General features: G+C 32.7%; 1 protein-coding gene and 1 non-coding gene across 4 annotated transcripts in view; both read right to left on the minus strand.

Annotated features, from left to right (window-relative positions):
* The window catches only part of PTPRD (protein tyrosine phosphatase receptor type D), a 1,813,832-nt gene that overhangs the window by 830,317 nt on the left and 961,675 nt on the right, over positions 1–21,840 (minus strand). The gene's annotated exons all lie outside the window — the stretch shown is intronic.
* LOC126026145 (U6 spliceosomal RNA) lies at positions 10,224–10,330 on the minus strand. Its single transcript, XR_007501575.1, has one exon. It is a non-coding gene; the product is annotated as a U6 spliceosomal RNA (small nuclear RNA).

The following is a 21,840-nucleotide window of genomic DNA, read 5'->3' on the forward strand; positions in this document are numbered from 1 at the left end:
GGAAAATTATCACTTACTTAAGTAATAAATTTAAGTGATAAAATTTAATGTTAAATTTTAAAGTTAAATAAAAATCCATAATTTTAAGAAAAAATGCCAATGATAGTTTTTGGCTTAAATGTCATATAGTAAGATTAAAACTTAAATTATGGAAATTATTTTCATTAACATATCTTTTGTTTCTATAATGCATTACCATTTTTTTCAGGAACTATAACTTTCTATTGGAACTTGAAGAAGCTCTTATGATCTTTATTTAAAAAATAGTACTGATAGTGCAAATGGACATTTGACCATTAATTAGGGGAAAGTTTAGTGAAATATTTTATGAAGAGCTAGAAATCCTTACAGTTTTTGAAGAAATTTTGTTGTTACGATTTTAAAGCAGGTAGACAACAATAGGCAATTTGCTTTTTGTGTTTCAATACAGTTTTCAGTATACACTGGACTTTGAAATTCAAATGATTAGTATATGATATGAACTGTTACCTTCTTTTGGAAAATATACCCTCAAATTTTGAAATATGGAAAATATTCTTGGTTCACAGAAAAAAAACCAAATAGGTAGAGAAGTAGGTTTGAACAATGAGCCAGAATGAGCCATTCCTAAGATGTATAAACTATGCTCTTACTTGCAACTCATATGTTTTGAAAAATTTGTCAGATAATAATATTTGTAGTATAATTATTACTAAAAATATTAAAGTCTGTTATCATTGTCACTTAAAGACACCATGTCAGCCAAGAAAAGTGCTATAGGAATTATTTCAAATTGTATCCTTTTGGAGCTACACAAAATAGGAGCTTGAGGATAAGTTTTCACAGGGGATCACAATGAATGATTTGGTGCTTAGTTTCTAGTTACTTTCTGCTTCATTGTTATCAAACTACTCATTCATTCGCATATTCGCTTAGTCATTTCTTTGCTCATTCTATCATTTCACATTATATGCCAGGTACTTCTCTGACTACTGGGAAAATGGGTAACTTAAACATGGTTTACTGAACTACAATTACTTATACTGGTTGTAATACATACTGTTGATTAGTTTTTAATGTGAGAAGTATGGCATGTGAGAAGAGAATTACAAGACATCATGAATGAAAAAGGAAGCCTTTATATGAAGACTTCAGAGACCACAATGGAAAAATTTGAGGAAAAATATCTGTTTAAGTAATATTAAGTGAGGCTGGAATGGTTGCACAGTAGTAGAGCGTTTGTTTTGCATGTGGCTGACCCAGGACAGAGGGATTCAGGTTTGATCTCCAGCATCCCACATGGTCCCCTGAATCAAGAGCTATTTTTGAGCACAGAGCCAAAAGTAACCCCTGAGTGCTACCGTGGCCCAAATAAACAAACAAACAAAAAAGAAATATTAAGAGATTACATGCTTCAATTAGCCTTAGATAATATATGTATAATATATATATTCATACAACAGCTTAATAATTGTCTATATTTCTACAGTCATAGAAATTATTTTTTGGTTTTTGTTTTTTGAGCCACACCCGGTGATGCTCAGGGGTCCTGGATACCTGGCTATGCCCTCAGAAATCGCTCCTGCCTTAGGGGACCATATGGGATGCCAGAGGATCAAACCACAGTCTGTCCAGGCTAGCAAGGGCAAGGCAAGAGCCTTACTGCTTGTGCCACCACTCTGGCTCCCAGTCATAGAATTTTTAGGAGGAAATGAACAATATCTTACTGCTTAACCACTTTAGACACTCAAGTTAACATAGAAAATTTAACCCGAGAGAAAAGGTAATAGTTCAAGGTTTTCCAACTCTTTAGAATTGGTTTTTAATAATTTTTCATTTAGAATTTGATATTGCTTTACAAAAGTGAAATTTCTTTGCCTCTATTATTGCTTGTTGATAGTTTTCATTGTTTAAGCTCCTCTTTGCCCTTCCCCTTTCTGAAGTCAGATTCTCTAAATCAATTTGCAGAGCTTTTATCTTTTCTTCAGTAATTTCTTAATGAATTTTGTTGATAAAGATTGAGAAAATGAACTTAGAAAAAGTGTTCAATTAATGTTACATTTGTTTTTTATTTTTCTGCTGATATGAAGCAGAATTACAGTTTCCTCAGGTCTCAGAATCAGCTTATTGTTTTCTTCATTCTGGCTTATTCCATAAGCCATGATAAATAAATAAATTATCATTTATTTATTGATAAATAAATAAATTATCATTTATTTGTGTCTCTCACAAGATTATAGGTGACTGAGTACTTCATCAACTAAGATCAGAATTTCCCATGACATAAAACAAAACACTTGTATAATGATCCAGAAGAGTGGATTAAAGATACTGAATGAGAAAAGTGCACATTGAAAATGTTCAAGGGATTACTACTTTAGCTTTTCAAATCCATTCAAATAAAATGAAATTGATGTAGCTCTGCTAAAATATCAGCGACATTTTGGAGTTTAGACTTCTACATTTGACTTTGACTTTCTGTTAAGTCTTTTACTGCTTCTAACACTAAGAGTAGGATCTACATTCTTCTCTTGCCCAAAAGTGAAGGATGCATATGTACTTACATTCCTCAAGGTTTCATTTTGGTAAATGAGAGCATGGCTATAGGAAGAAACTAGTTGTATCCCAAAGGAAAATTTCTATGCTCTCCTCTTGGATTATCATTTGGAATAAGACACATTACCAGGATTTCCAACAGTTAAGTATAGAAACTACAAGTAAAACAGTTCTTTGTGCTATTATTTAGTGGATAACTTTTATATTTCAAAAATTTGAGTAGATCATTTTACGTTTTAGACATGATCTATAAAATATTCATTACTCTTCTCATGCTTCTCAAAGTACAACTATAATGCAATACATGTACAGAACTTGAATGCTAACCTTATAACATCAGTGATAATAAAAACATAAGTCTTATATGCTGTTTTTTAAAGATTTTTCCAAATATGTTAGCTATGTCCTTAAATATGTTGCTATTTAATTTCCCAATGCCTATAAAAGTTGTCATTCCTACATTAAAGTTATAACTAATAGTTATATAATACAGTTGAAATCATAAATAATAGAACAAATATCTGGACCCAGATATAGTCTGACTCTGTAGGTTATATACTCAGTCTCTACACAATGAAAAACTCACAAAAAATCCATACAGTGGTATTTAATATATTTTCTCTTTCATCATAAAATAAATACTAACAACAAAAAGCCTCTCATCTTCACAGCTCTATGTAACTATTTGGAGTAGGGTATATCCGGCAGAGCCCATAGCTTATTCCTGCCTCTATACTCAGGGAATCTCTCCTAGCAAATTTGGAGGACCATATAGGATCTTAGGGATAGAATTCAAGTTGCTCACATGCAACCATTTATATGATCTCTTTAGCTCCACTATGGAATGTTAATAAAGGAATAATATGCAAAATAAAAAAATCCACAATTGAGAAAGTATCATGTTTTTTTTGTTAAGAGTTTATTAAATGTGCTTTCAAAATATTTGATTTATACCTCTTATCTTTAAAGATACGCTTCATTGATATCATGGCTTGGAAAGTTTTTAGTATTTATTGTCCCCAGAATACATATGCTTTTAATTAAATTTTATTGCTTTTTGTTTTTGCTTTTGTGTCACACCTGGCTGTGCTCAATTATTACTTCAAGTTCAGGACTCAAGGATAATTCTTGGCAGTGCTTGGGTAGATAATTATGTAGGAAGTGTGGAATAGGAAAGGATGTTACCAAATGTATATCTGAGTTTATTTTTCATTGCTTCTTAGGTTGGAAAATTTTTCATCCACAAATGCTCCTGAATTTCTAACTGGTGAGCAAGTCATTTATCTTTTGCTCCTAGAGATGGTAACATGTTATTTATGATCCATACTTAACAACAGTTGTTCAGATCTCTGTCAACTCAAAGATTGATGGTTCAAATGCACTCTACTTTAGCCAACCCTCTTTAGTTTACATGCCTTTATTTGTTCTCTGAAAGCCTGCACTGTGTATATTTCATGGGAAAATTTATTTTAAATGTTCTCAGTTTTACTTTTTATGTGTGACAAATGTTCAAGTCACTTTTCTACTTCAAATTTCCAACATTATTGTTTTTTTCTTTCTTCTAATGTTGTTATGTTTCTTCCTCAAGTCTTTAAAATAAGAAAGCCATTTAGTAAACAATGCAATAAATACTTCTCAAGCCCTCCAGGCTTTTATCATCCAATGCCATTTCTAAGCCATTTTAGTCAGGATTTTCCTGAGCTATCAGATTTTGTTTAAAATTTATGTTCTTATTGCATTTGTCTCTATGAATTAGGGTTAGCTATTTAAAATAGTGTTTCTTGAATTCCCTCTATTTCTTGTCCATAGTTTCTTCTCTAAACTGAGCCATGATATCTTTTGACTAAAAGGTATACTGTTGAATCAAAAGGTAACATCAGAAAAACTAGTGCGGTGTAAATGAATAGTATTGATAAATACCACTTGCATTAATTCACTTAAATAATGCTGTGCTTCTGTTACAAGTAATAATAACAATATTAATTCACACTCAAATGAATGCCCATGATTAAGAAATAGTCCAAAATTATCTCTATGTAGAACTCATATTTTCTAAATATGGTAATTCTATTTTGTGACCATGACATAATATTTGGTCTATGTAGTCTCAATGGGAAATGAAACTAGGGGTTATCTTTAGATCATTATTTTTTTCTTTTCTAGGGGAAAAGTTCTAAAGCAGAGGTAAAAAGGCCCAGTAGTCCCTTCCAAGATTCTCAAACAATGAGGCCAATCAATGAGAGGGATGAAAGATGCTGGACTTTTTAGATTCTAATTTGCTGGGCATTAATTGGACTATCCCAACAATGTTCATAGGGCTCCAAGTTCTTACCTAGTAGTACTCAAGGGTATCCAAGATTTATCTGGCGATGTTTGGACATTACATGAAGCAAGATATGGAACCAGGAGCTGATGTATGTAAGGCCCTTGCTGTATGAATTAACCCCTGTACTATCTCTCCAGTCCATGTTTCTTTAATATTTGATTCACATTACTTATTTTAGAAAACTCTTATTAATTTGTGCTTACAATATAGGCACTATGGATAACATATGAGCAGTAATGATCTCAGTTTCATTTTTCATCCAAAAATAATTTTTTAGCAATTGAGTTCCTCTGGAATGAATAGCACTTGAAACATTAAAACAATAAATAGTTAATATGATTACGTATCTATTGTTTGGCATTAAATTTATAACTAATGTGTCCAAATACAGATATATAGAACTGAAATCTCATCAAACCAAAATTTCTTCCCCCACTTTAAATACTTGAAAATACTGAAATAATAATTTTTTTATCCAGAAATCAGCCTGCTCCTTCCACTTACAAATGCATCATAGATTTAAACCAATTTTTGTAGAGCTGCTTCTTTAAGCACAGTAATAAGAAAAATCTTACAACTTGTATCTCTCTCTATAAAATTATATTCCACAAAGAATCAGGAACTTGAACCTTTAGAAATAGCTTCTTAATATTGAAAATTAATAATGTTATACCTTATCTACATTCATGTAAAGATTAGCAGCAAAGTTTTTATAAAGGTTCATTCATGCATTTGTCTTTAGTTCAGAGGAATCAAAGTCTGAAGTGCAAAAGAATGGTCAAGAGGAATGGTTCTGATGTTGAATCTTGGTTTAATTTTTCTCACTGTTTCTTATTAATCAATTGATCTTGAGTGAGTTAATTAGCCATTGAGTTTCTTCAAAATAAAGATATAAAGACACAAGTTGTTGGTAGTTATTCAATAACAGTACAAACACTTAGTAATGCACTTAGCAATAATTACTCTCTGAATAGTCACTATTGATTTGATTTTAGCTTATACTTAAAATAGCTGTGATGTAGAATAGGAATTGCTACAGAAATAAAGAGAAACAAAACAAGTTAGCTGAATAATGAGATTTCAAAGGATTTGTAAGAAGTTTCTTACATATAGTATGCTATTAAAATTTCTATTGACACATATTAAGTAGAGTTTAAATTTTCAAATATTTGATGCTTATCTTCCTCTTATTTGACATTGTGTCATTATTTCTTTTTTAATAGTAAGAATAGAAGTGCTTATATCGGGGCCTGAGCAATAACACAGCGGGTAAGGAGTTTGCCTTGCTCACAGCCAACCTGGTTTCATCCCCAGCATCCCATAATGCCCTGGAGCCAGCTTGGAGTGATTTCTGAGCACACAGTCAGGAGCAAGTTCTGAGTGCCACCGGGTGGTGTCCAAAACCAAATTTGTGTATTTTCTTTGGGTCTGTCTAAATATAGTTGCCTTCCAAATTTGTTTGGAAAAACCTAGAAGTGTGCTAAGAAACTAGGGCAGCTATAAATATTATGGTGTTCAGATTCAATATATTTTATATGTAGAGTATAATAGAGTAGGTAACTATTTTTAGGAGACTCGAGAAAACCAAATCAAACAATGTCAGGTGAATATGACACGACTGGACTGAATGAACTGGGAACCATAGCAAGAGATGCAAAGTCACACATAAGAATCAAGATTGAGATGATAACTTGACTAACATCAATGCCTTCTAGATTCAGGTGGAAGATGGAATACATACTTTTTTTATAAGGATTGTAAATCACTTGCCTTAAACATAATAGCATGAATACGGTTATATCAATGTTATATACTGTTTTTGTTTATATACTGTTTTGCCAATTTGAGATTTTGTACTCTGTACTTGATCTACTTCATAGTTTCTTTCAATACTGATAACATCCAAATCACAAGCTAGATATATCTCTCTAGGATAATATTCTCATAGGATCTCTTCAAACTAGCATGGTCAATATCATTTGATGACATATATATATGTTAACTTATATTCAGTCCAAAATCAAATATTCTGTAGGGGGAACCCAGTAATATGCTTTCTATAAACACTAAAGTTGATAAAGATGCACACTAAAGTTTATGCATTGCCACAGAATACAACAGGCATTTACCATATACAGTATAAAAAGTTATGTATGAAACATATACAGTATGATACAAATATGACTCATTTACTCCTCTACTCATATAGTTCTACTAGCATTCTCTTTGTAAGGCCAGTTGTTAAAATGATAAACTTGGATTTACCCTGCTTTCCTTTGTTTTTCCATTAATTAAGTCTAGTTCTCAAATTCCTCCCCTTCTCTCCATTTTTACAGACCAATAATATCTCAGCACTTGTTTTGCTTAACCAGTATTTTGTGCCAGACCAAAGTCAACAAACTATAAATGGCAGAATAAATTGAGACTGTACAGTATGCCTATTTTTCTAAATAAGGCGTTATTAGAATATAACCACAGTCATTCATTTATATGTTAGAAGTAGTTTCCTTTGCACTGTGATATAGATATATAGTTTGTGGACAGAAAACAAATCCTCAAAGTAGATATTATTTATGAATTTACCTTTACTTAAATGTTTTGCTTCTCACTGTGCTAGGTATGAGATATAACAATGACAGAAAGATAGATGCCATAAAGAACTCATAAATTTACAAAATGGTTAAAATCTGAAGCTAAAGGAGCTATTTAGCTCTCTTGAGGGAGTAAGATATGTTTTTCATATAGTTTCAAAAGATATGTAGAAATTTATCAGCAAGGGAAAAAGTATACATGTTTTATTATCAAAGGAAAAAGTATTAATATTTTAAAATTAATTAGGATAATTTCTCTCAGTAAATAATTTAGTTCTCAGTAAATTTTGCTGAAATTCAGCAATGTTTATCATTGCCTAATAAACATTTTCTTATAATTCCTTCACTAAGTTGTTTAAACAAGAACCTTCATATCACTTTCTTCTGATTGGTTCCTCCGTTCAAAGTGAGTCCTTGTTGTAGAAATGACTAAACATATTATATCACATCAGCAGGAACACCTCCATTAAATCCAGGACACACTCCACAAGAAGTACTATACAATTTCATCCTAAGAGTCCAGCAACAGGCTGGGAACTGCAAAAGAAGTGACCATCAAACTGCCTTTTACCTCTATTAATATATAACCTGTGTAGAGGATCATTGGTATAACAATTTTACTTGAGGACAAATGTTTATATTCTGTTGACTTATCGATGTGGATTATATACAAGATAAAATATTTGGATGACATGTGTATGATACCATTAACATTCATTTCTTCTTTGTAAACATTTAAAGAAAAGTATTTTGAATTTCATAAACTCAAGATATCTTCAATATTTATAGAAGTCATTAACTTCCCTTATGCTTTGTTTCCCCCCTTTTCCCCAATGAAATGGCATCAAGTAAAAAACAAACAAAAAATAAAAAACCAAAACCAAAAACTGGGGGCCGGAGTGGTGGCACTAGAGGTAAGATGCCTGCCTTGCAAGCGCTAGCCTAGGACAAAACCAGGTTAGATCCTGGAGCATCCCATATGGTCCCGCCAAGCCAAGAGTGATTTCTGAGTGCATGGCCAGGAGTAATCCCTGAGAGTCACTGGGTGTGGCCCTCCCAAAATATCAAAACAATAACAAAACAAAACAAAAATAAATCAACAACTGGAGCATACATATGCTTTGCATTTTTGAAAGCCAGGGAAGTTCTATACATGGTCTTCTGAGTCTCATAGGACTTGACCCCAACAGCAGCTTTCATAAAAGTATTTTCTCTCGCCTCTAAAGATGGGCGCATAAGGGGCCGGGCGGTGGTGCTGGAGGTAAGGTGCCTGCCTTACCTGCGCTAGCCTAGGAGACGGACCGAGGTTCGATCCCCCGGCGTCCCATATGGTCCCCCAAGCCAGGAGCGACTTCTGAGCGCATAGCCAGGAGTAACCCCTGAGCGTTACCGGGTGTGGCCCAAAAACCAAAAAAAAAAAAAAAAAAAGATGGGCGCATAAAAACACTTTTCTCTATCTTTTATGGGAGAAGAAGCACAAATAACAGCATCCAGGCCACTCTGCTGAGAGTTGAGGCTCCAACAATTTGTGGCCAGAGTAATTTCTCATATTGCTGTAACCTTATATGCTTTTACTGCTGCCCTAACATTTCAGGTAAAACCTATATCCCATTCTCTGTTCTGCTTACAAAGCCATGTTAGAATAATTCCACCCGACTTTTAGCTGGCAATGATCTTTTTTGGAATGAAAAATGAAAACACTAGGACCATTAAAGCACTGTCTACATTTCTAGCATCTCTCTGGGTGCCCTCCTCCAGCTAATAACTCACTCCCCTCCAAATGGTCCATTTTTACTTCAGGCAGAGCTATCTTCAGATGGTTCTGTTAGAGAGGGATAAGTATTTAGGGGATCTGAGAGACTACTTAATTTCCCCTTACTTTCCAACTTCTAACATTCTTCATGAATCAGATCATTGACTGTCCCTGCTTTTTCTCCTGCACAGCCTGCTTCTGTTATCAACATTACTTTCAATCTTGTTGTAGATATAGCTGATTAAAAACACTGGCCTTGAGAAAATTCTCTTTCTTGAAAGTCAATGCTTGAAAGAGATTAGGACTATTTATATTGTAAGGCACTCTCTTCAAAGTCTCAGGTGGCTTTGCTCTCTTGACTGATGCAAACCTCAACTAATTCTCTTTATCCAGATAATCCACTAGCTTCCAATATTCATCAAATGGAAAGTGAAAAGCTTTTAAGAAAGAGAGTAAATGTGCAGGCTTAAAGTCACATCGAGTTTTAGTCTTAATAAAATCATGAAAGAAATTATGAGGAAAATCAAGGTCTTGAATCTTATTTCCAATAAGATCATTCAAAAGAAGATAAGGTCTATAATCATAGTAAATAATCTTTATATCTATTAAATTACTTTAGTAGGTGTTTGGATTACAAAATTTTGATAAGAAGTAAACAGATCTCTGAACAGAACAATTTGAAACAAACTACCACATCTAAATTCCTTATTTGTGCAAAATTCTCCATTGAAATACCTATATAATTCAATTTATTTATATTAACATATATTACTGACCACACAGAAAACTGATGAATATAAAATGTTTATAATTAAGAGAAACAATTTTCCTAACATGAAAATATTATGTTAATAAATGACAGTTATTCTGTGTTAGGGCCAGACTTTTAGGAAGCAATTAATAGTCAAAGTCAGTCTGTTTCTGATTCAATGATTTCTATACTTGGAAAAAGAAAATATGTCAATGAAAAGAATGTTTTGAAGTGGTGATGTAGAGCTTTGCATCTCTTCTTTTTTTTTTTTATATGGAACGCTTCATGGATTTGTGTGTCATCCTTGCGCAGGGGCCATGCTAACCTTCTCTGTATCGTTCCAATTTTAGTATATGTGCTGCCGAAGTGAGCACGAGCTTTGCATTTCAAACTTTTAGTGTAGTTAAAATAATTTTAAAGGATCTTTAAAATATTAATTGGAAATGTTATATTTCATGCCTCTCCATTGGTGCTGTGTTATGATGCTACCAAGGTACTAACATTGTCAAGTATTCTACAATTATATTTTAGCAGTATATATAGAAGTTTAGCTCATAATCTAACCCAAAGCTGTACTAGTTTGACTACAAGAGTGGAAACCAGAGCTTTACCAAGGAAATTTTCATTTGAAAAAGCAGATGTGCTCTTCTTGAACATGCTAATAAACTGAAAAGCTTCCCAGTGAATATGTTCATTGGTTGTAAGTATGCTTTATTATTACTATATAGACATGCAGTAAATCATAGGTGTTCTTTATATGCCGTTAACTCATGTAGCAGTTATCCTAGGCATCCACTCTTAGCACCATCAGTCCAACTCGGAGTGACTTACCCAGAGAAACACTGGCAGCTTGACTTCACACAGATGTTTAAAGTGGGGGACATTGGTGGTGTGAAAATTGGCGTGTGTACATTTGATGACTCAAACCCAATTACAAACATTTCTGTAACTATAGTGCTTAAATGAAGAAATTATTAGTAAAAATATGCACCCTTCACCAGTGCCACTTTCCAGCCACAAATGTCCATCATTTCTCTCCTCACCCACCCTCTGCCTGTTTCAGGGTGAAACCCAACTATGAATATGTTTGCAAACATGTAAGAAACATGTTCTTAAATAAAGAACATATTTAAAAATAAAATAAATAGAAAATATTAAAGAAGAAAAGAAAAACTTGGAAATACTCCTCATCTAGAAACTAAGTATCTAATTTTTAGACTAAAATTCCCTTTAGTAGAGATTATCCATAGGTAGCCAATAGAAACAGGTCCTAACACTTTTCTTAAGTGAACCTCCCAGTATGCAAAAGAAATAGATCAAAGTAGATTCTGGACATGTGACTTATTTAAATTAGCACTAAGTTCCATTAAATGGTAGCATGAGATTTCACCCCTAATAAGTATTGTATACATTCCTTTTAGCAGCACAAAAAAGTTACAGAAAATTGACCTTCACCCATTTTCCCCTTAAAAAATTTTAAGGTGGTAAAATCTCAAGGAGGCATATGAAACAGTCAGGCAGGCAAGCAAGTAAGCAGGCAGGTAGGCAACTCCATGTCAATGAACACTTGAGATATAATAAAACCAAGAGATAGGATTTGTAGGACTTGCTTTATCACTGAGGAGTATCACTGAGTACCACTATAGGCCCAGAGAAGACTGGACCCCCAAAAGGAGAAGCTCCACCAAGAATAGAGGCCAGTAAAATATATTAAAAGGCAAGCATTTTTTTTCTGCAACTACCCTAGCAATTAGACATTTAACCAAGAAGGAAAGCTCCATGTGGGGCATGTTGAGAAAACCCTATAAAACTCGATTTAGAACAAAGAAAGGACACATATGTGTTACCTGGTACAAATGGTACACCTAGTGAGCATGCTTTTCATGCATTGTTTCACTTGAGATGTAGACTTTCTTTTTTTGAGGGTATGGCATACCTGACAGTGCTCAGGCATTACTCATGGCTTTGTACTCAATAATGACTCCTAGCAGGTTCTGGTACCCATATGGGAAGCCAGGGATCCATCCTAGGTATGCTGCCTGCAAGGCAAATACCCTATTACTTTGCTTTTCTATTGCTCTGGCTTTGAGATGTGGACTTTCTTATTTTCATGTTGGGTTGTTTAACAAGGTTCTCCTCAGTCTTTCTCTTCCTTATACTTTTCATCCTTCAGTACCTCCAAATAAAGACTATCTTTTACTAAAAGAAAAAAATAAAATAGCTATTCTCTTCAAAAAAGTAAATTTAAAACAAACTCTGCTTTAATTTTTATCTTGTTACTTTTTTTGTAGAGCTAGGAGTTGAATATAGGACTTCAAACATTCAAAGCAAGTAATTGAGTCACATCCTCGTCCTACTTAATTTTCTTTATAGTGAGCTATATGCTGTAGTTAGATATCAGTTAGTTTATTATTCATTCCAAAGATATATTTGTTTCAAGAGAATAGAAGAAAAGTAAAAAAAAAGCAAAGCAAAGCATAAGGAAAAAAAAAAGAAAGGACAAGAGAAAAGATTATCTTCAGATGCAGGTCAGCAGTTTTCTTTCCCATGTGGGCTTTATTTTATAAAAGTATGGTTTCTAGCAGTTAGAATGAATTGTACATGAGAATAATTGCCAGAAAGTCAACAGTAGACCTGTAAACCACACCCTTTTAACCTGAATTGGCAAACACAAGACTGTCATGTAAGCTTAGTCAAAGCAAACATACGAGCAAACTATAGGCTAATCATGTCTGTATCTGATGCAGATCACTGAGCTTTCTATGGAGAAGTTTTAGTATACACAGGGTGGGTATTGCTGGTCAGACACTTGAAATGAGTGGATTTGTTTCTGTTTGCATACCTTATTATTAGAAACTCAACAATAAAACCATAAAAACCAACTTTTAAAATTATAAAGATCATTTTACACGGCTGGATCTGAAACAAACTCAGAGAGAGAGAATCCTATTTCAGCTGTTTTGGATAGAAAATTTGAGATGGGACCATTTAGTCCTATCTGGACACAATACGAAAACCTTTGAATAAAAGGAGAATAGTAATTATATAATGACTAAAAATTCTCAATCCCATTAATGACATGTATATTGACACTACTCCAAACCCCAGTTCACACTCAAAATGATATATTAAAATAACTTGTTCCTGTTATTCTTGTGAGCATGAGGTAGTTATGGTTATACACTTTCACAAAAGACTTAAACTTTGACCTTATGGCAATTTTATTCTTGTGCGTGCTGTGTGTCACTTTCCAGGGATGATGTAAAACTCAGCCATCAGGACTTGGCAGCAAAGGTGGTCTGAGGTGCCCTCATAAATGTTTATGATGATGACTTTGCATGGTAAGTAGAATTCAGCCTAGATGAACACCTTCTGGGATTTTATCTACTTGCACAATTTGGTACCAATGCCTTGGGCTACAGCATAAAGGAAGCACCATGGCTGGCACTTCTGTTAGTAACTCATTTTGAATTTCTGTGGTTAAAAATAATTGACTTGCCCCCTCTAACTCCAAAAAGAAAGTTACAGAGGACGTCCTGAGGAGGAATTTTAGACACTAAAAATAAGAAAAAAAATCAAGATGAAGCATCTATTTCATTTATCTATGATTGGACAGGTAATTGGCATGAGGGATTTGGCCTTAATTTGACACTGTTTTATTCAGCATATAGGACTTGTCTATAGTCTAAAATTGTGCTCTGAATGACTGCTTCTGTACTGCTAGAGACACCTCTACATTAATGGTATTTTTCAAAATATTTAGATGAGGATTTAAACAATAGTGAGCACAAAAATTAACTTTGCTTAAGAAATTATGCTTTTAAAATGATTTACCTATACCCTGTGAAGGGTCTGTTTGAGGGAGGAATATCTGAATTCAGCTTGGATTCCTGTTTTGGGGAGAGGGAAGAAAGATTTGCTTCTTTAATCATATGAGACTTCTTCAAGCTAAACAGCCTTCAGCCTTTATAAATGAATTGCTAGTAGTTATTCTAAGCTGATTACTAAAAGGAAAGTATGGAGGTAGTCAAGATTGAAGGATGGCTTCAGGCAAAAGTAGCAAGTGCAGAATTATGAATCTAGATTATTTTATTTGTTTGCTCTTATTTATTTCTTTATTTCTTTGCTCTTTTGCTTTGAAACAATCATAGATTGAAATAGTTAATTACATATTAAAACACATCAAAGTTTGATAAACTTAAAAAATTAAAAATTTTCAATTCTTTTCAAATAATCGCTTCTATTTACTTTTAATGCAATTTTGGTAGAATCATTTATTATTACATTATTATTGTTGTTTTTATTAATAAGATGTTTAATGTATAATTAAATTAGAGCATAATTATCCCCTTTTGATGTAGAATTTAGTTAAATGTTTGATGCTTCATAAGACTTTTCTAAATATTTAGCAAATATATTAAAATTCTCATGGGGGAGATATAGAGTGGTGTAAAATACTCAAATGAGAAGAAGAAAAAAATACAGCTATTTTTTCCTACTTAAGTGTACTAAAAAGAATCATCTATTGAATAAAATATTCCTTAAGGTAATCTTAATCTTCCTTTAGTCATTGTGATTTTTAACACATTATAACTAACTAAAACTGATTTAACATTAGTGTCTTTTTCTAGTTGATATCTCATGAATCTAATTTTTTTCAGAGCATGTTCACCTTATATTCGAGCAATTAAAAATTGAGTATAAAAAGAATCTTAGAGTTGTAAAATACAAATTCATTGTGCTCATACATGTTCATTAATATCTTCTTTTCTATATTAATTTGCTTTTATTAATAACATAACAGTCATTTATTTAAACAAAAATAAAAAGATTCAAATGAGATAGAGAACATGGTAACACACCATAAAACACAATGCATACAAAGTATAATAAAATTATTTTAAATTGGGGTTAGAGCCTTTGATAGTCCAAAGGGTAAGAGCTTAACTTGCATGTAGCTGCTGCAGGTTCATTTCTTGGCACTATATATGGTACCATAGTACTTGAGGAGTTATCTTGGAACAAAGAGCCAGGAATAAACCCTGTACACTACTTGGCATGATTCAACCCCAAAATATTTTATACTGAGTATTTCTCTAAGCACATGGCCTCTTCCGAAGCAAAGTTGGCAAACAAACAGAAGAGCAAGATCACTTTTTATATGATTATACTTTATCTCTGGATATGCCTAGAACTAGAACTATGCTACTATACAGTTATTGAATAAAAGTTTACAAGATTAATGAAAGGTTAGGTTCACAGTTAAACAAACAAGAGCAAACAAAAAAAAAATGGATCCCTACACTTGCCTCGATTAAGCTAAATCTGGTAAGCTTTACTTAAATGCAAATCAAGGAAAATATGTACTCTACAGCTTGAAACTAATGAATGCCACTGAGAGTTATTTTTAGGAAATAATGAGACAATCATTTGTCTCACTGTGTAAAGCACTAGATTGATACATTATCTTGACTATATTCACACATACAAAAAAGAGATTTAAAAAAAAGTTGAATCCAAGCTTTGTGACACCTGAAATTTATACAATGGCAGAAAGGATTTTTTTCTGTAAGATTAAACCATATAATTATAATTATTAAAATTAGATACTAGTCCTTAGATGGGCTCATAGTTTCAATAGCTTCAGGCCAAATTGACCTCTGGCAACTAATTATCTAATTGTACAAATTTGGAATCTTTTGATCATTGCAGAATCCAAATGAACTTGCGACAACTCATCAGCAAGAGAAGAAACTGCATGACAGTGTACAAGTACTGAAATACTTTTAGCCATACAAATATGAGAAATATACTTTTAAATGTTAAGCAAAAATATCCCAAAGAATATACTGTAAGATCAATCCCCAAAATACAAGGATTCACAGATTGAGTGAACAAATACAATCCATTTAGTCCCACTTAAATGATCATTTTCTGTAGAAGTTCAAGTGGGAATAGAAAAATCCTGCCAATTTCACACTGTGTGCACTATGATTTAGTACCTGGAAACTGTTTTGTCACACCTTGGTACCTTATCTACTTTCTAGAAATGACTGCTTTTATTTTCTACATCAAAAATCTAAGCCATTATCGCGGTTAATCTGAACAATGCAAAAAGACAAGATTCTCAGTTGTGCCATATAGTCTCACTTTCTCTGAAAAATTGAGAAAGTGGTTCTTAAATGCATAAATGTGCAGACTTCCGCTGTTAAACTGATAGAGTTGTGAGTTGTGCTGAGGACCTGGAAATTACTTCCCAACATCTGGACAGCTGAAAATTGAACAAATAAAGTGATTAAAAAGTTTTAAGCTTGACATATCGTGCTTTTTTAATTAATTTTTATAACTATGATACCATGTGATCAGTGAAGGATGATGTGCTCATTGAACCTTAAAATAAATTGTGGGAATACTGGACTTTGAATAAAATACAAACCCAGGAATTGCATTATTCTCACAAATTTGTACACATTAAGTAAGATTTAATGTTATTCCACATTTAAAAAGAACATTAGTGGGCCTGAACTTAGTGGGCCAAATCAATGGTAAAACTAGATTTTAAAGTTCATATTTACTGTAACACATGGGAAAAACAAGATACTCTATGGTAATATATTTATATATTTATTTTTTTTTATTTTTTTGTTCTGAGGTCCCACCTGATAGTACTCAAGGCTTACTCCTTGCTTTTGTACAACAATCACTCCAGACAGGCACAGGGTTGGAAACAGCACAGCAGAAGGGCATTTGCTTTGAAAGCTAAGGAACATCAACGTGGGTGAAATCCTTGATAATGAATAATGTCCCTTGTGTACCTCCAGGAAAAACAATAGCAGAATCTGAGCACAGAACCAAGTCCTGAGCACATTGGATATAGCCAAAAACTTAGAAAAATTATAAAAAGCATCTTACTATCTGATCTTCAATGGTTGAGCATATAAAATGCTTAATGTTAAAACTAAATTAGCTAAAAGTTCAAAGCCATTCAAAATTAATTTTTCAGTATAAATGCCACCAATCCCAGTTTGATCCCAAATTCCCTTAGGGTTCTGTGAACTGTTAGAAGTGGTTTTTTAGTACAGAGTTAGGAATAAACCCTGAGCAAAAGTAGGAGTGTCATCAAAATAAAAATTAAAAATAAAATTTTCTCCTGAGCACGACTAGTTTGTGTGTTTGTGGTCCCCAGAACTTCCCAGTTAAAGTGTTTGGTTTGATTTAAAGAGAATGACCCATCATGGATCCCTGGCCTGCACTCACATTCACTACCACCCAAGGAAAGAACTATTTTTTCCTAGAAAAATATTTTTGTTGGAATTTATTTTGGACACTTTGACACCCAAACATTTTATGCAAATGTTTAGGAAGATTTTAAACTTGATGCTCTCTTAGCTTCCTCTCAATCTGAATTGCTATCATACTTGCTAAAATACATAGCATGAACATATGGTTAGTTGGCTCAGATGTCCAGAGAACCTTGGATTTAAATTTTGGTTTTCTCTTTAGCTACATTCTGTTTCACTGACAAAATCTACACCCAAACTCCCAGTTAATGTATATACTAGTATTTGACTCATGTGATAGGATATTGAAAACTCTAGGAAAATTTATATTCCCTCATACCTGTGTAACTAACACAAAAAATAACCTTATTCTCAATGATACTAAAAAATTCATCTGTAACAAAAAAATAAATTTAGTTGCCGCTATTTATTTGGAAAAGAACAGATCTTCAGAGGATGTTAACATGATTACAATGCATGGTTACTCTATAAGACCTTAAAGTTATTGGGTTTTGTTTGTTTTCAAAGAATAAGCTTTTTGAAGAAAAAAAAAAGGAATTAGACAAACTAGGACTATTATTCTCTTCATGAGAGAGGATTTTCCATTTTTTGGAGAATAACATGCATTGAACAAATAATGAAACTTTAATATCCTCATTTTTAGCTGAATTAGGCACAATCATGCAAGCATCTTTGCTCTGGTATAAAGTTACAATTCTGGGGTTAAATATACATGGTGTTGATGACAGGGGGCTCTGGAATCTATGAGCGAAGTTTCCACTAAAGCATTCTGTATCTCCTTTCCAAAGTTTTTCAATCACGGCATAAAAAATAGCATTTGATTCATTTCTTAGAATTAGTTATATATTTACTATCATCTTGACAGAGGCTGCCAGCTACATGCGGTTGTAGTCACAAGCCTTACTGTCATTCACACTAGAAAGCTGACCTGGAAATATGCTGCCTCAGCTACCAACAACCTGATACGTCCTGAGAGACAAATTTTTTCTAATGGCATCAAGAAAAACACATGCTGTTGGCAAAAAGTCAGCCCAAGATTGATTATATATATACATATACATATATGTATATGTATACATGTAGTTCCTTAACAAAATTAATAGTTAGAGAGTAACAGTTTCTAGAGTGAAATCTAGACTGTTTCACAACACACAAGTACAGCTTGCTTGCTTTACTTCACCAATTTCACAAACTCATACACACACAAAGCCCGAATTCCAGAATGAAAAGAATATGATTTGTTTTAAAAGGTACACAATAAAGTTAACAAAAACAAATGAGTACAAATCAAAATTCATTTTGACAATGGTCTGGCATAAAAACTCTTGATGAATCATGGCCAAATGAACCCTAGGGTTTGGGGGGATTGATGGGGTTATAGTGATGTAAAATAAGAGAAAATTATTGGAGTATATGTTTCACCATAGATTTTTCTCCATATTTTAGCATGTTACTTCCAAACACAGAGCCAGAAGCACTGAGCACTCCCACGTGTGGTATGGGTAGATTATTGAGTATTTATGGTACTCTGTTATACTAACCTGGCCATAAATTTAGCACATGCCAGTTTTAAGTTGATAGAGTTATTTTCCAACTTATGTTTCAGGTCAAACTCTAACAATACATACAAACTCAAATTCTATTTAAAATCAGTTTGTTCTGTGGTCAGAGAAAATGAACGGTGGAAAGTTGTTTGCCTGGCATGTAGCAAACTATGGTTTAATCTCTGGCACCCTATATGGTCCCCCAACCCTACCAGGAATGATCCTTGAGGAGAGAAGTTATGAGCTGGGTATGACCCCCAAAACAAAACTACATTAAGAACAAAAACATAAAATTAGTTTATTTTAATGAACCTTATGATTAATACTTCATTGGATATTTATTTATCTTTTAAATATGAGTTTTACTAAAGATTCTTAGACTTCAATTGGAAATAAACAAGTTTAATGTATTTAAAGGAAGCAAAGTACTGTGAAGAGGGTTGGGAAGAAAATAGAAAAATTGAATTTCAGGTAAGGAATTAAAAAGTTCTGGACTAAAATTGATATTATGGTGAACTCACATATATTAATATTTTTACTTCCTTTTTACCTTTTTATTTTCTGTGCTATTTATGTTTATATAAATTTAAATGTTATTGAGCTAGAGTTTTGTCTTTATACATATAGATTCTTGAAGAATGAAATAAAGTTTTGAAGAAAACATGCCCAGTCATAGACAACCTATAAATAGAAACAACTGTCCTCTTAGTGGCCAAGAGAAATGAGTATGCATGAATGAATTAGTAAACAGATAAGAAATAGTCTATATAAATAAGTGAGTTCAGGTGATCAACTCACATGAAACAGATTTTAGAGGTGTGTCATTACCATTATGAATAATTTTCTACATGCATACGTATTTATATAAAATAATACTCTATTTGAAATAGACTGTATAGTGGGTAAAATGTCATTTTACAATGAGACACACTTGAATATGGATATGCATATAGTACTATTTAAAATTGCTTGAAGTTTATGTACAGGGTTTGTTTGCAATTTTTTTCTTGTGTAAATAGCAGATATAAATAGAAATCCCCCTTTAGTTACATACAGATGTGTTGGTAGAGTTGAAAGATATTATGCAGTATTTCATGTACTTAAATGTTTTCTTAGTATGACTTAACACAATTTAAAATACATCAAAGATATCAGTGAGATAAAAGCTTTTCAAATTTTGCTTTAATTAACTTGAAAGGCAGATGCATTGTTTCTCTTATTTGGGTGGTAACTTGTTTGGTCTACTGAGCTTAATTAAAACCCAATCATTTCAAAGGTTGTGAAGTCGTCTAAATCCATCAATATTTAATGTAATTTCTGTTTTTACTATATGTAAGTATCTGCATTTATGTATTAGGTATCAACAATAATAATGCACTTTATAACATTTCATGCATTGAAAATATTGGTCCAGAAAATACTAAACTTAATGAGAATGGGTTAAACTTAAGCTTACAGATAATGCCACTAGATAGACATATCTTTATTTCACAGGTATTATGATGCTTTCTTTGGAGACATAGAATTCTCATTCTATTAATAAGAATAAACATTATATAATATGAATCAAGTCTCTTTTCCAGTTTAATTAAAGGATGTTTGATTTTAATGTTTCATTTAATTTATTTTGTCCCTAACCAAATATGCAATCATAATTAAATGAACTGTAGGCAATGTTTCAAATTCTAAATCCTCTCTTCCCACACTTCAGGGAATAAATGTGCTATAGAACATGTATATTGCTGTGCAAATATATGAATAAATATCACCTATTTTAACCCAAAAGTGATACATGATTAAGAAAAATAATATGTAAAAGGATGAAAATTCCTTGATAGTGACAATTGATTACATTTTCAATAGAAATTGAGAAACAAAATCCTAACCAGGATACTTACTCATTTTGCTATTTTGGTTATTTTATTTATTTATTTATTTATTTATTTATTTATTTATTTATTTATTTATTTATTTATTTATTTAATTTGGTTTTAGGATCACACCTGGCAGGTAGTTTTAGACTTAAGGATTACTCTCAGTGGTGCCCATGGGAGCTGAGGGGGTTCTGGAGTTTGAATATAGATAGGCCAGCAGTAAGGCTAGAACCGTATATTCTAAAAGATACCCTATTACCCAAAATATACATTTTCATCACTTTAAGAATAGTAATTTCAACAAATGATGTTTTAGTAATTATTTTCTGATATATTTTATGCTATGTCTGTTTTTAGGTGAGCATAAAAGAGTTTCTTTGTCTCCTGGTTCATGTTTTGGCTGATTCAAAATATTCATATGTCTAGAATTTAGGGCTCATGCTAGAATTACCAAAAGAAAATTTTACAGCAGTATCTCAAGTTTAGAATCTAAAAAATTTATAGGGTTTACTCCTGGCACAGCTTGCCTTCCATGGCAGTGTAATGCAGGTAGTATTCAGTGGCATCCAGACTTAAAACTCATAATCCTTGGAGTCACCAGAGCTACAAACTGATGTTCTGTGAAATCCGAATATTTAAATTATCTTTCCTACATTATCCTCATATTGTACCAAATGTGATGATTTTCTTCAAAACAAGAATTGCTACTTCTGTAAGGAAAATTGTTTAAACCAAGAAACTCAGTATATCATTATTTCAAAGACATATATTAATAAAATCAAAACCATTGTTAGACATATAAGTTATTTCAGATATTCAACCTTATGCTACTGGATAATGGACATGTTTATGGTCTGTAATATAAATGTACACAATTTCTGTTTTGTTATTAATAGAAACATATTTCAGGATTTTAAGGACTGAGGCTTGAGCTGTTCATATACAGGTGATTAAGTGTCCTTTTCCCTACAGAGATCATTAGTTCAGTCATAATGCATCTGAACCATTACTGTACTGAAAAAAGTACTGGATGTGGCTAGGCACAGCTTGTTTCTCCTCTCACTCTATCCTAGCCAGTTAATCTATTGTCAATTCTTTTTATTTACAAATATTTTGTCCCACCTCTCATACCTCCATTTATCGTCTTGGTATAACCTTTCCATCA

Source organism: Suncus etruscus, chromosome 1 (assembly GCF_024139225.1).
Source record: "Suncus etruscus isolate mSunEtr1 chromosome 1, mSunEtr1.pri.cur, whole genome shotgun sequence".
NCBI lineage: Eukaryota > Metazoa > Chordata > Mammalia > Eulipotyphla > Soricidae > Suncus > Suncus etruscus.